The 12,580-nt window shown below is 48.4% G+C and overlaps 1 protein-coding gene across 1 annotated transcript in view; it reads left to right on the top strand.

The window, feature by feature from the left end:
• The window catches only part of HPS1 (HPS1 biogenesis of lysosomal organelles complex 3 subunit 1), a 434,454-nt gene that overhangs the window by 398,107 nt on the left and 23,767 nt on the right, over positions 1-12,580 (top strand). The window lies entirely within an intron of this gene.

A 12,580-nucleotide genomic window follows, 5' to 3' on the forward strand; every position in this document is an offset into this window, starting at 1 on the left:
AGTTTCTTTTTTTCGTTATGAGGTAACAGAATTTCCTGTCGATTTTGTTTCCCTTTTTCTTGTTACATGCATTATATGTTTTCACCAAAGGATCAACACCCTGGGTTTAGTGACTCCAGTGCCACGGATTCAAAAGATATTTTCTTGCCTGGATGATTTTCTAATTGGGCTACTTCACTGGCTCTATTGAGGTCAAGCTCCAGCAGACGTGCTTTCCTTTTCGTGCTCATTGATCCTTGTCGAACATGAAGCGCTACCTAGTCACAACCCAGTGTTTTTATAGTTTGCAACCGCTTTGGCTTGGGTCAGATGTTCCTTCATCTGGATCGAACTGCCTTGTTTCAGCATCATTCTTTCCTTGTTTAGAAGTCGTAAAACTGACTCAAGGAGCAGAGGACTACGGTGGCCTTGATCTTAATATGTTTAACTATGGTAGCCTTACCCATAGTGTGTTCACCTATATTTGAAGCAGGAAATTCATCACTTACTCAAATATTGAGATCCCAGCTCCAGGAAATATCAAGCCCTGACTTCACACTCCCCATAGCTTTAAAGGGTTTTTATTTTATGGATATCTGTTGAATTTTTCATGGGCATGGCATCTGTCTCCTCTTTTACTTGTAGTGATGACAGATTCTAATTTGACACTTTGGTGAAGACGTGTGGGCTGTCTCAGGACAAGGTATCTGGTCCTCAAAGCAAGGTTCCACTGTTTAAATTTATGAACGTTGTTGACCTCCTTTGCTTGTCTCTGTGAGGTTTCCTTCACAGTTGCTGGTCTTTGTGTTTCTGGTTTGATCTGGCAACCGCATTACAATGATGCGAATGAATACTCATGCTGTAACAAGGTCGCAGTCACTGAAAGTGCTCCCCCCTTTCAAATGTACCCTATCCAGTTTAGATGCTTTTATTGACCCTGGCATATGTGTTTCTTCAAATAGAAAGATATTTCTACGGCTGTAACCTGTTTGGAAAGGAAGGGAATAATTCCCAGATGGGCAGTTAACTGTGAAGATTCAGAGATTGCACATAGCAATGCTCTTGTACAACCTATTTACATCTTTGTATTCTAAATTAGGAGAAGAGTACAATGGGTCTCAATAAGAATTACCGAATATTTAGTGCATTCACACCCCGAAAGCCATATTTGTATGCCTGACCTACATAATGCGCATTAAAAGTTATTCCATTTGGAATTTGGATTAACATGCTGACACTGGAATACCAGGTGTTTTCTGCATGAGATTACCTTTTCCTTGCAGAATAACATGTTTTTTCCACTGCTCTGAGCAGGTGATAAATGGCAGTGGGAGATTATTGTAGGTTGCTGTCGTAGAAGGGCAAAGTAGTGCTTGGGGAACATGTTCTCTTTCGATGATGGTCCTACAGGGGCCAAGCTATGCCTCTGTACACATTCATTCCCCACTATGCAACTGTTACTAGCCTAATCCAGGTTAAGCTGGGCATGCTTCATTGCTCAGCCCCACGCTCTTCAACATCGACATGGCCCCCCGCCGCCATCATCAGACAGCATGGACTCTGCATAGTATCTTACGCCGACGACACACAGCTCATCCTCTCACTCATTTAGAACCCCAAAGACACCAGTCTCAACTTCCAGGAAGGAATGAAAGATCTTGCTGCATGGATGAGCAACATCTGCCTAAAGCTCAACTTGGAGAAGACTGAGGTCCTCATAATTGGGCACTCCCCCACCGCTTAGGACAGCACCTGGTGGCCCCCCACCCTTGGAAACCAACCTACCCCCACTGACCCGGAACCTCAGCATCATCCTCGGCTTATCCCACACCATGACTCGCCAGATCAATCCAGTCGCCTCCACCTGCTTCAACTCCCTCCGCATCCTGGGCAAGACTTTCAAATGGAACCCACCCAAAGCCAGAAAGACCATTACCCACACACTCATAACCACCAGACTTGACTATGGAAATGCCCTCTACGCTGGAATCAACAAATCCCTAATACACAAACTCCAGACCATCCAGAACAGCGCAGCCAGACTCGTCTTCGGCACCCCACGACATGAGCACATGACCCAACACCTGCAAGACCTTCACTGGCTTCCCGTCGGGAAGAGAGTATCTTTCAAGCTACTCACCCATGCCTACAAATCCCTCCACAATCTCGGACCCAAATACCTCAACTAAAGCGTCCTCTTCCACGCACCCAAAAGAAACCTCCGCTCACCCGACCTCTCCCTAGCAGAAACCCCACGCATCCGCAGAACCAGATCAGGTGGAAGAGGTTTCTCCTACATCGCTGCCCAGGCCTGGAACGAGCTCGCAGTCAACATCAGATGCTCCCACACTCTGCACACCTTCAGGAAGAGCCTCAAGACCTGGCTTTTCGAATAGCCCGGAACTGCACCACCCCCAGCAACTTGAGACCCTCACGAATGAGTAGCGTGCTTAAAATTACCTGATTGATTAATGATTGATGGTTTTTCCAAATCTGAGATTATCACACCAGGTAATCCCAGGTGCAAACACACTACACCATACAGAACTACCAAGTGCAGTATTCCCATAGAGATACTGATGTGATCCTTGTATTTTCGGCTTAGGTACCCACTACTGCATTAAATATATATGTCATTTATTTGACAAGACATTTCTGATCTATGAATGCATGCTGCACTTAGTATTGAATAAAATATCAAATTTGCTTTATGATAGCTGGATTCACCAGTTAGTCATATATATATGTATTATTTGCATTAACTTGTTCATAATGCCTTTTAGAACTAAGTAAATGTGCAACAAGATTAATATATTCATCTTTGTATTTGACATTCATTATGAGGCTTGCCCTTTTCAAAATAATCAGAAAGATGTATTTAAGCTGGTTACTGACAAGTATTAGTTAGAGAAGAAAATCTTCGGTCTCCTGGGAGACTAGATTCAAACAAGCACAACTGTAAACATACTAAGTGATGGTCGTTGGTGGGCATCTCAGTGCCAGCCAGGCATTATCTGTTTAATGGGAACGCCATAACTTGTTGAGGGCAGAGACAGGGAATGACCCTCTCCAAACAGAACAAACACATCAGTTGCTTAGCTAAAGTATGCGGGTGAAAGCCCAACTTTGAAAATCATTTAGGCCCTTTTCCTGTTAAGACAGCTAAGCTGGACACAAGTGGGAGGGGTTGAAGAATTGATACCAGCTCCGTCTTTTCATGCAAGAAAATTCTGAAACACCATTATAACGGGGCAAGTCTTTTGAATATTTTGTTTATTAATCAATTTCATTGCAGCTGTTTTGTTTATCCTTAAAGTGACAACAAAACCCATTTTTCGCAATAGAGTTGGATGTGGATTTTAAAAGAATCATAACATATAACCATAATATGTATCCTTGAGCGTATCTGTGATAAAAAACCATGTGGAACCCAATAACAATTAATACTCATTAAAGTCTCACAGGACTGATCATTGGCCAGGACTTGATACTCATACAATGTGCAGGTGGTTATTGGGTTATACCAGGTGTGTGTACACCTATTTTAAATATTAATAAACAACTTAAAAGCCACTGGAAATTCACCAATTACAGGTAGCTGTGCATCAATAGCCTCCCTCCATCAAAGGTATAAATTATAACACCACAGATTACATCTCAAATGATTTCACTAATGACTTCACTGATGATGACATCAGTGAGCTAAATGTAGCTTGCATGAAGCATGAGCTTTGACATCACTGTCACTTGTTATATTATTGACATGATATCATCTGTGGGGTAATGTGCAGTAGTGGAAGATTTATTGCTGTGTTACCCAGAACGAGCAAATTTCAACTTTCTTAGATCCTAACCATAATGTACATTAAGCATAATTTTTTTCAGGGATTCTTTTTAATAACCTATGATCTTGATAGAGTAACATTGTATAATGAACCCATAAAGTACAGCATTTTAAAAATTAATGATTTATTACATGCATGAATTACGGGACATTATGAGAGATATGCATACTTTAAAATTCACCTGAGAAACTGAGAAATGAAAAGTAATTGTCCCTTTGTGAAGCTGTACGAATTCTTCGGAATTGAAAGAGGCAACATTTTATTTTTTCAGCACCAGTTCTCAGCAGACAAATGTCCTGGCTGAAGTGGGATACTAGTCTGCAGGATAGTGAATTTGCAGCTGTCCCCTTTACCACTGAGGAATATTATGAATGGTAGTGAAGAAACATTGCAGTGTCCATGCACCATCCATTCCTTGCGTCCCCCAGAGTCCACCACAAGAATTATGAAGAGTGGAATAAGTATAGCTGTAAAACTGAAAAATAGTTCACTTTGTGATAGAAAGCTGAAAGTTGGTACATACATATGTCTTTGTAATAGTAATCACATAAAAGCAAGACCCCAAGTGGATATTGCCTATGACGAGCCGAGTGGATGACGACCAGCCGCCTGAAACTGAACTCGGACAAGACGGAGGTCCTCATCCTGGGCTCCTCTCCCTCCGCCTGGGACGACTCCTGGTGGCCTCCCGCCCTGGGCACCGCACCCAAACCGACAGACCATGCACGCAACCTGGGCTTCATCCTGGACTCCTCCCTCTCCATGACCAGGCAAGTCAACAACGTCTCCTCGGCATGCTTCAACATCCTACGCATGCTACGGAAGATCTTCTGGTGGATCCCCACCGAGACCAGGAAGACCGTCACCCAGGCCCTCGTCACCAGCCGACTGGACTACGGCAACGCCCTCTACGCCGGGACCACCGCCAAGCTCCAGAAGAGACTCCAGCGGATCCAGAACGCCTCAGCCAGACTCATCCTCGACATCCCACGAACCAGCCACATCTCCGGACATCTGCGAGACCTTCACTGGCTCCCCGTCAACAAAAGAATCACCTTCCGCCTCCTCACCCACGCACACAAAGCCCTACACGACCAAGGCCCGAGCTACCTCAACAGCCGAGTCAACTTCTACGCTCCCAAACGCCACCTCCGATCAGCCAACCACGCCCTCGCCGCCGTCCCCCGCATCCGAAGAGCGACTACAGGAGGAAGGTCCTTCTCCCACCTGGCCGCCAAGACCTGGAACTCCCTCCCGACCGACCTGCGCCTGACCCAAGACCACCTCTCCTTCAGGAAGAAGCTGAAGACCTGGCTGTTCGAGCAGTAGCGGCTCCCCCCCCCCCCCCCCCCCCCAGCGCCTTGAGACCCCACGGGTATGTAGCGCGCTTTATAAGTGTCACTGATTGATTGATTGACGTTATGTAGTCTATTCAAAATCCAAGAGTGTCAACCAATATAAAAAAAATCATTCTAATTCTTCCAATTTGTGTCAAATTTGTCACAAAGGTAATGTGTGCACATAAGTGCACGTCATGTGCCTGCCCATGTAGGATCTAGACTGTGACGTCATAAATATAAAACCAAAATGGCTACCAATAAGGATGCCAGAAATAAGTTACAAACAGTTGCGAAAGTAAACTTAAGATTGGCATCATTTGTATCCTTACAACACATACTATGAACATATGGATAATGTTTCCATTGTAATTAAACAATACATTACTATATTAAACCATGGTAACATTTCTATAATATGAAACAATGATGATTTGAGTTTGTAAACTGTCTTATCATAATAACAGCTTCCAATGCAAGAGCAAAGATCAGTGCATGGGAGACTCGCCTTTGAGCATTTGCATTGATGTCGGCTTTTTGCACTCACAACAAATAAGTTCTTTGCATGCCATCAATGCCTTTGGAATAGTTGTCCAATGTGGTACTATTACTCAATCAATTTGCTTCCAGGCTCAGTCATTTAAATTTGGCAATTGTTGCATGGGCAATAAAGTTTGACCCCAAACACAGCCCCAATGGTACTCAGATTGTTTAACATTTTGAGGAACAGCATCTTGTGTCGGTGGGATGTTTCAGTTGTTCTGTTGCACCTTGCAAACATGAATTGGTGGGCACAGTTTTTCATTCAATGGACAAGTGCGTCTATAAATTAGTACAATGAATCTCTCGATTTCCGAAGTGAACAGAATCAACAGAACTTGGTCGAGCTGACAGAAATTTTAATGCGGGAGTAGCAGATGATGGTGTCATCAAGGTGTCATAAGCTGCTTTTTCCATATCCCATGAAATGCCTACTTGGCGTCGCAACCGGTAAACGCATGGAAAAAGGGAAGAGATTCACATACATCGACTACTACGTTTGCAGCAGTACTGTGAGCTGGGATGTAGAGGAACTCTTTTCCTGTACCAAATGCTAACCAGTATTCTTTTTTTTAAAAACTTATTTCATTGTCAAATTGCACATATGTTGCAGGGCTCTGCACCCCAGAGACAACTGCAGTATCAAACTTTACATTAGCAAGGAAGCAATCAGCCTTTTTAGAGTAACAACTAAAATACATGACGAAATGTATCTATAAGAGTACTAGAACCCCCCAGCTCCCCTCCTCCTTCCCCCGCAGAGTCGCACAACGTCCACAAAGTCCAGTCCACGATCATTATGTATAGAACAGAAGAGTGTTAGCATAGGTACACACACACCCCAGATCCCCCCCACCCTGCACCAGGACAAGCCCAATGGACCCAGCAATTACTCCACTGGAAGATCTTCTACAACAGTGGGAGGCCCCAGCCACAGACCCCGATAGTTTGACCATCGTTTCTATATTTTGTAATGCTTAAGTGGGCCTCCCCTAGCTACAAAGATTGGCTTTTCCAACCCCATGCAAAAGTCCAGGCCATTTTTCCATGCTGCCACCGAGGGGGCCCGTGGATCCTTCCACGCCTTGGCTATATCACATTTTGCCAATGTGAGGCCCAATTGCATAAGATGTCTTTTATAAACATTGCCCCATATACCATCCTGTCACGATTCTGAGTAAAAGAGGGGAGCGGGGGTTGTCTTCTCACTCCTCCCCTTGTAGTGCAGACGCAAGGAGGCCCAGGGAGAACAGGGCACCACAGAACGGAGTGCAGATAACAAAAAACCACAAGGCCCAGAACGCCAAGGGAAAGCGACCCGCGCATCACAGCAGGAGCCGCCGGTTCATTCGTCAACTATAAAGCCCCACCTTTCCTTACAAACGGGGCTTGACAAACTTCCTGATATACCTCCATGTATGCAGCGCTCAGCGGATGGTGTGCCCCGCAGGAGTTTGAGCGCTGGAAATCGACTAAAGCTGCAGAGCCTGTTATTGCTGAAATTCAGGACACGCATGTTCCACGGACATCGGTCTTTTGTTTCACTGAGACTTCAAGGGCGCAGAAGCCCTTTCAGGTATTTAGGATCTTGCGGGGTTGCGGTGGCTATACCCGCTCCTCCCACAATTTCATTATTGTTTCACTTTCCTACCTCTCGGACTTGAAGGGGACTACCGGCTTAAGGATTCCCTGGGGCTTCCATGCTCACAGTGACGTAACAGCGAGTACGGATACCGTAAGAAGTGCAGGTCTGTCTTCACTGTGACATTTCCCCCTCACCTGCTTTTTCTTGATTCTATCTACATTGAAGGCGCTTTGACTACAACAAGCCTTTCCTTTCTCCTACTGACATTTAAGTTGGACGCTTCTTTTCCTGATTACCGCCAGTTACCCGGTACTATTTTTAAATACCAGGGATTCCCTGTTCTTTGGAGCCATTGTGGTTTGTTACAGTAAGGAGGGGTCTTTTGGGCATATATTACAAAAGGAAAGATCATTGTATGACTGATGTTGTTACCGTCCTTCCGCCTCACATGTATGTCCTTGTTGTTTCTTTCCTCTACAACTCTCCCATGAGGGGTCTTGACTGCTTTACCAGACGCTATATCAAAGCCACAGTATTTGTTGTTTTCTCCACTTCCCTTTTTTCCCTTGGGTGCTTCCTTACACAGTGGTATTTGAGTTCCTCTGGGTGGGGTTGTTCCCTGGGGAGGAAGGGGGCTTTCTTCACGACATCGTCTCTGCTGGCCGACATTTGAGGTTAGTGGCCTTTCACATCTTATGCTACTAACGGCCTGACACCTCCATGACATGGAGCAGGGCGAACTGTGGCGTACGCGGGAGTTCCCACCCCAGAACCTCAGACAGGCAGGAAAACAACCCCCTCCAAAATCAGTCCAGGGATAGACACTGCCAGTCAGTATTCATAAATGTGCCCTCCTCCCGGCTACATCGAGGACATTCTGGGGAGGCAATTAATCCCGCCTGTCACAGTCGAACCCGGGTGAAGTAGGCTCTGTGCTGATATTTAAATTGAATAAGGCGGAGGTGCATCACTATGGCCGCCCCCCCCCCCCCCGGGGGTGCCAGGGCCTCCCTCCAATCCTCCTCCTCTAGTGTACCCACGTCCTCCTCCCAATCCCCCCGAAGCCTCTGAAGTGTGGGGGCGCAATGAGTAACCAGGGACTGATAGATCCAGGAGATCTTCTTTGTCTCCAGATCCCCCATAAAGACCTTCGCCTCCTACGGGCTAAATTCAGGAAGAGATTCCATGCCCACTAGACTGGGGGATAGTGCATGGCGGAGTTGTAGGTACCGATTGAACTGGGACAGGGGCATGCAGAATTCTTCCTGCAATTCTCGAAAGGAGTTGAGTATCACGCCTCTCGTAACATCCCTCACGGTCGAGATACCTATAGCATCCCAGCCCCAGAATCCCTGCAGGGCCGCCAGGTTGGGCAGGCGCCCATTGTGCCATAGGGGGGTTTCTCGTGTAAGGGTATTCCATCATCCCATACGCCGCAATGACTGCCTCCAAATTTGAAATACTACCCGCATGGCTGGTGGCAGCACGCCCGCAACTACGCCGAGTAAAGAATAGTGTGTAGCGTGTGTGGGCCGTAAACCGACACTCCAAAGCATGTGCCGGGTACCTCCATTCGCCATACCACCACTCATTAAGGACCAATAAATGCGAGGCCTAATATGAAAGGATATCTGAGGTCGCAAGTCCGTAAGTGGACCTAAAGCATGTGTGCAGTGCTACACGCACTGCTCCCCCTTCCCACAGGAACTGCCCAAGCACAGAATTCACCAGCAGGAACCATCTGGGTGGGATCAGGTATGGGTGATTCTGTAGCTGGTATAATAACCGAGGCAGCACTACCATCTTAAATTTTGCAGATCTACTGTGTAATGTCAAAGGCATGCGCGACCAGGTTTTTATATCTGCACGGACTCGCTCCCATATCGGTGCCAGGTTCCGCTCCCAGGATATGGCCGGCACATCCAAGAGTAACACCCCAGATATTTGAAGCCCCCTACCGCCACTCGAATCGCAGACACCCATGTGCCTACGCTTGCCCGATCTCCCAGAACCCACAGTGTGGATTTGCGGGGTTCATATATAGCCCCGACGTTTCCCTGAAGATCTGCATGATCCGCAGGAGCCGTGGCCCCGTTCTGTCCAATGATGTAAGGAAAAAAAGGACATCGTCCGCATAAAGTGCGATCCTGTCAGACAAACCCGGAGCCCACTCAAAGCCCCTAATCTGTGTGTCAATGCGCACCCAAGCCGCCAACGGCTCCTTGGCTAGGGCGAATGAATACGGCGACAGGGGGCACCTCTGCCTGGTGCCTCGTCCGATAGAGAAGCTGGAAGAGACCGCTCCTGCCACCCTCACCGATGCAGTCAGATCTATATACAGGAAGATCAAGTAGAACATAAAACGTGGGCCAAAATTAAGTCTGTGCAGTAGTGTAAACAAATAAACCCAACTTAGAGAGTCAAATGCCCTGTCTATGTCCGCTAGGAGAAGTGCCGCCGGCTCCTCGATTTGTCGGACAGCTGCCATCGCCACATTCGCCCTCCTTATGTTATGCCTGGTCGCCCTCTGGGGCATAAACCCGGCATGGTCCGGGAGTACAAGTGCCGAAATGTGAGGTAGAAGGCAGTTAGCCAATGCTTTGGCCAGGACTTTGGCCTCCACGTTCTGGAAAGAAATGGGGCGATAGGAGGCGTGCTGCTCCGGGGGCTGACCGGGCTTATGGAACACCACCACCTCTGCATGTCTCCAGTCCGGGGGAAGCCAGCCCTCCTCCTTGGCCTCTTCCAAGGCCGCCCGATAATAAGGGGCCAATTGTAAATTGTACCGTTTGAAGAACTCGCTTGGGAACCCATTGGGTCCAGTGCCTTCCCGGAGTTGAGTTCACCCAGGGCGTGCCTAATTCCTCATCCGTCAGAGGAAGCTCCAGCCGTTCACGTACGTCAGCCGACCCCGTTTTGGGCTGAAGGTCTACTATGAATTTGTCAACCGTAGACTACAGCAAGCACTCCTGAGGGGCATAGAGATCTGCATAATATGTAGCAAAACTCTCCGCTATGGCCATAGAGTCCATAATCGACGCCTCGCCTCATCCAGTACACCCGGGAGTGAAAAGTACCTTGGCAGAGCCAATGTAGCAACTTGCCGTACTTGTCCCCCCATTGACATATCCTGCTACGCATTGCCAGCCAAACCTGTTGGGCCTCATCCATCAGGAGAGCAGCGTAGGACTGTTGCACTATGAGCAGCTGCCTCACTGCCTGCCCTTCCCCTGCTTCCCGGCTTCGGCGCTCAAGCGCCTCTACATCTGCTTCAGCCCGTACCAATTCTTCCCGCGCTTTTTGCGGGCCGCCACGTACCAGGCTATGTCCACACCTCGCAGAGTAGGCTTCAGAGCCTTCTCATAATATCCTGACACTTGAGACAGACCCTCATTGATGGTGAGATAGTGAGCGATCACCTTGCTCATGTGCTTCCCGTACTCCTCATTCTACAGGTGCCACACCGATAGGCGCCAGTGGAATGGTTGTTGCCCCCTGCCTATCTGAAGCTCAACGGACACCGGGGAGTGATCCGAGAGACCACGGGGGAGGATCTCAGTACGCCACCCTACCAGCCTTCACTCTGGGAACAAAAATGTAGCCAATTCTAGAGAAGGACTTATGAACCGCTGAAAGATATGTGTACTCCCATCTGTCCCCATGCACATGCCGCCACAAATCTACCCAGTCAAGGCCCACCACCAGAGAGTGCAGTTTCGTGGGCTGGCCGCAGCCTAAGCCACCCCCGGCCCTGCTCCTGTTCTTGACCACATCCATAAACATCATTCCAGACCCCGCCCATCACAGAAATCACTTTGGGCATGTCAGCCCATAAGGTAAGTAGCCTCTCCACCAGCGTCCACTGTAAGGTGGGCATACACGCAACCCAGTATCAGGGGGTCCTCCCCAATCATCCCTCGGATGAACAAGTAGCGCCCTTGCGTATCAGCCCACTGATGTACATGTACGTATGGGACTCTGCAGTACACCAGGATTGCTACTCCCCTCGAGCCCCTCGTAAATCCGGCATGGAAAACCTGCTGAAACACATATCGCTGTAAACACAGGGCCTTTGTACCCATTCGGTGAGTTTCTTGCAGCAAGAGGATATCGGCTCTGGCCCTCTTTGCCTGACGAAGTATAGCCCCACGTTTCATTTTGTCCAGAGCCCGGCGCACATTCCAGCTGATAGCCATAAGGGAGCGGTCCTTGCCATAGAACGGATGGGGGCTGTGGTGGTGTGCGTGTGTAGTGTAGTGGACCCATTGTGAAAGTGCATTTCATACCCTGAAACAACACCCCCAACAAACCCTCCACCCCATACCTCAAGAACGCTGAAGTATCTGTCGCTGCAGGATTGGTGCCCAGTCCCCAACGGGGGAACTAGGGCCGCCCCAGCCAATGGATCCCCAACTTACTCCCCTCACAAATATAGCTCAAAGCATTTACCAAGTCAGCTAGAAGAACACCACTGCACCACCTTGAGGACAGAAGTTAAGGTTCCAAAGTCTGTTACCCAGGAGCAGGGCCCCCTGGGAGGAGGCTCCGCAGGACACGGAGTGCCGCTGGGATCGGGATTGTCTATCACCCCTCCGCTGCTGTCCTCGGGGTCCCTTCGACATCACCTCGCTCGAAGATGAATCCGACTCCCACCCAGGCGGTGTGTGTACCCTTACTCAAACAGGTTCATCCTTCCATTTGAACACCTCCTCCGGAGTATCAAAGAAGTGGGTGCGGGAGCGGTACACCACCCGCAGGCGAGTCGGGAACTAGAGGGCGTACGGGAACTTGAGGTCTCTTAGTCTGGCCTTCGTGGCCATGAATGATTGGCGCTTCTGCTGCACCTGCCGCGTGTAGTCCGGAAATATTAGAATATGTGTATTGTCATAGAGAAAAGGTTCTTTGGCCCAGGTCTGCTTCAGTATGGGATTGCAATCAAGATAATTTAAGAGTTTTGCTATCATTGGCCGGGGGCGGGCCCCCACTGGGGGTTTCTGGATGAGCGCTCTATGGGTCCGCTTCACAACGAAGCACCGGGACATGGCTACAGGAGGGAGGCAGCTTTCAAGCCATTGTGTGAGGAAGCATTCCATGTTGCCATTTTCGCACCCCTCTGGAAATCGAACAAATCACAGGTTCTTCCGCCGGGCCCGCCCCTCTGGATCTTCAAATCGGAGCGCCCGGCCCTTCTGAATTTTCTCCATGCTCGCCACCTTTTGCTTCAGAGTTGTGACATTGTCTTCCACTCCTGAGATGCGGGTCTCCGCTTCAGTCATGCGGGACACTGCATTCCG

This window comes from Lissotriton vulgaris, chromosome 5 (genome assembly GCF_964263255.1).
Source record: "Lissotriton vulgaris chromosome 5, aLisVul1.2, whole genome shotgun sequence".
In the NCBI taxonomy this organism is placed as follows: Eukaryota; Metazoa; Chordata; class Amphibia; order Caudata; family Salamandridae; genus Lissotriton; species Lissotriton vulgaris.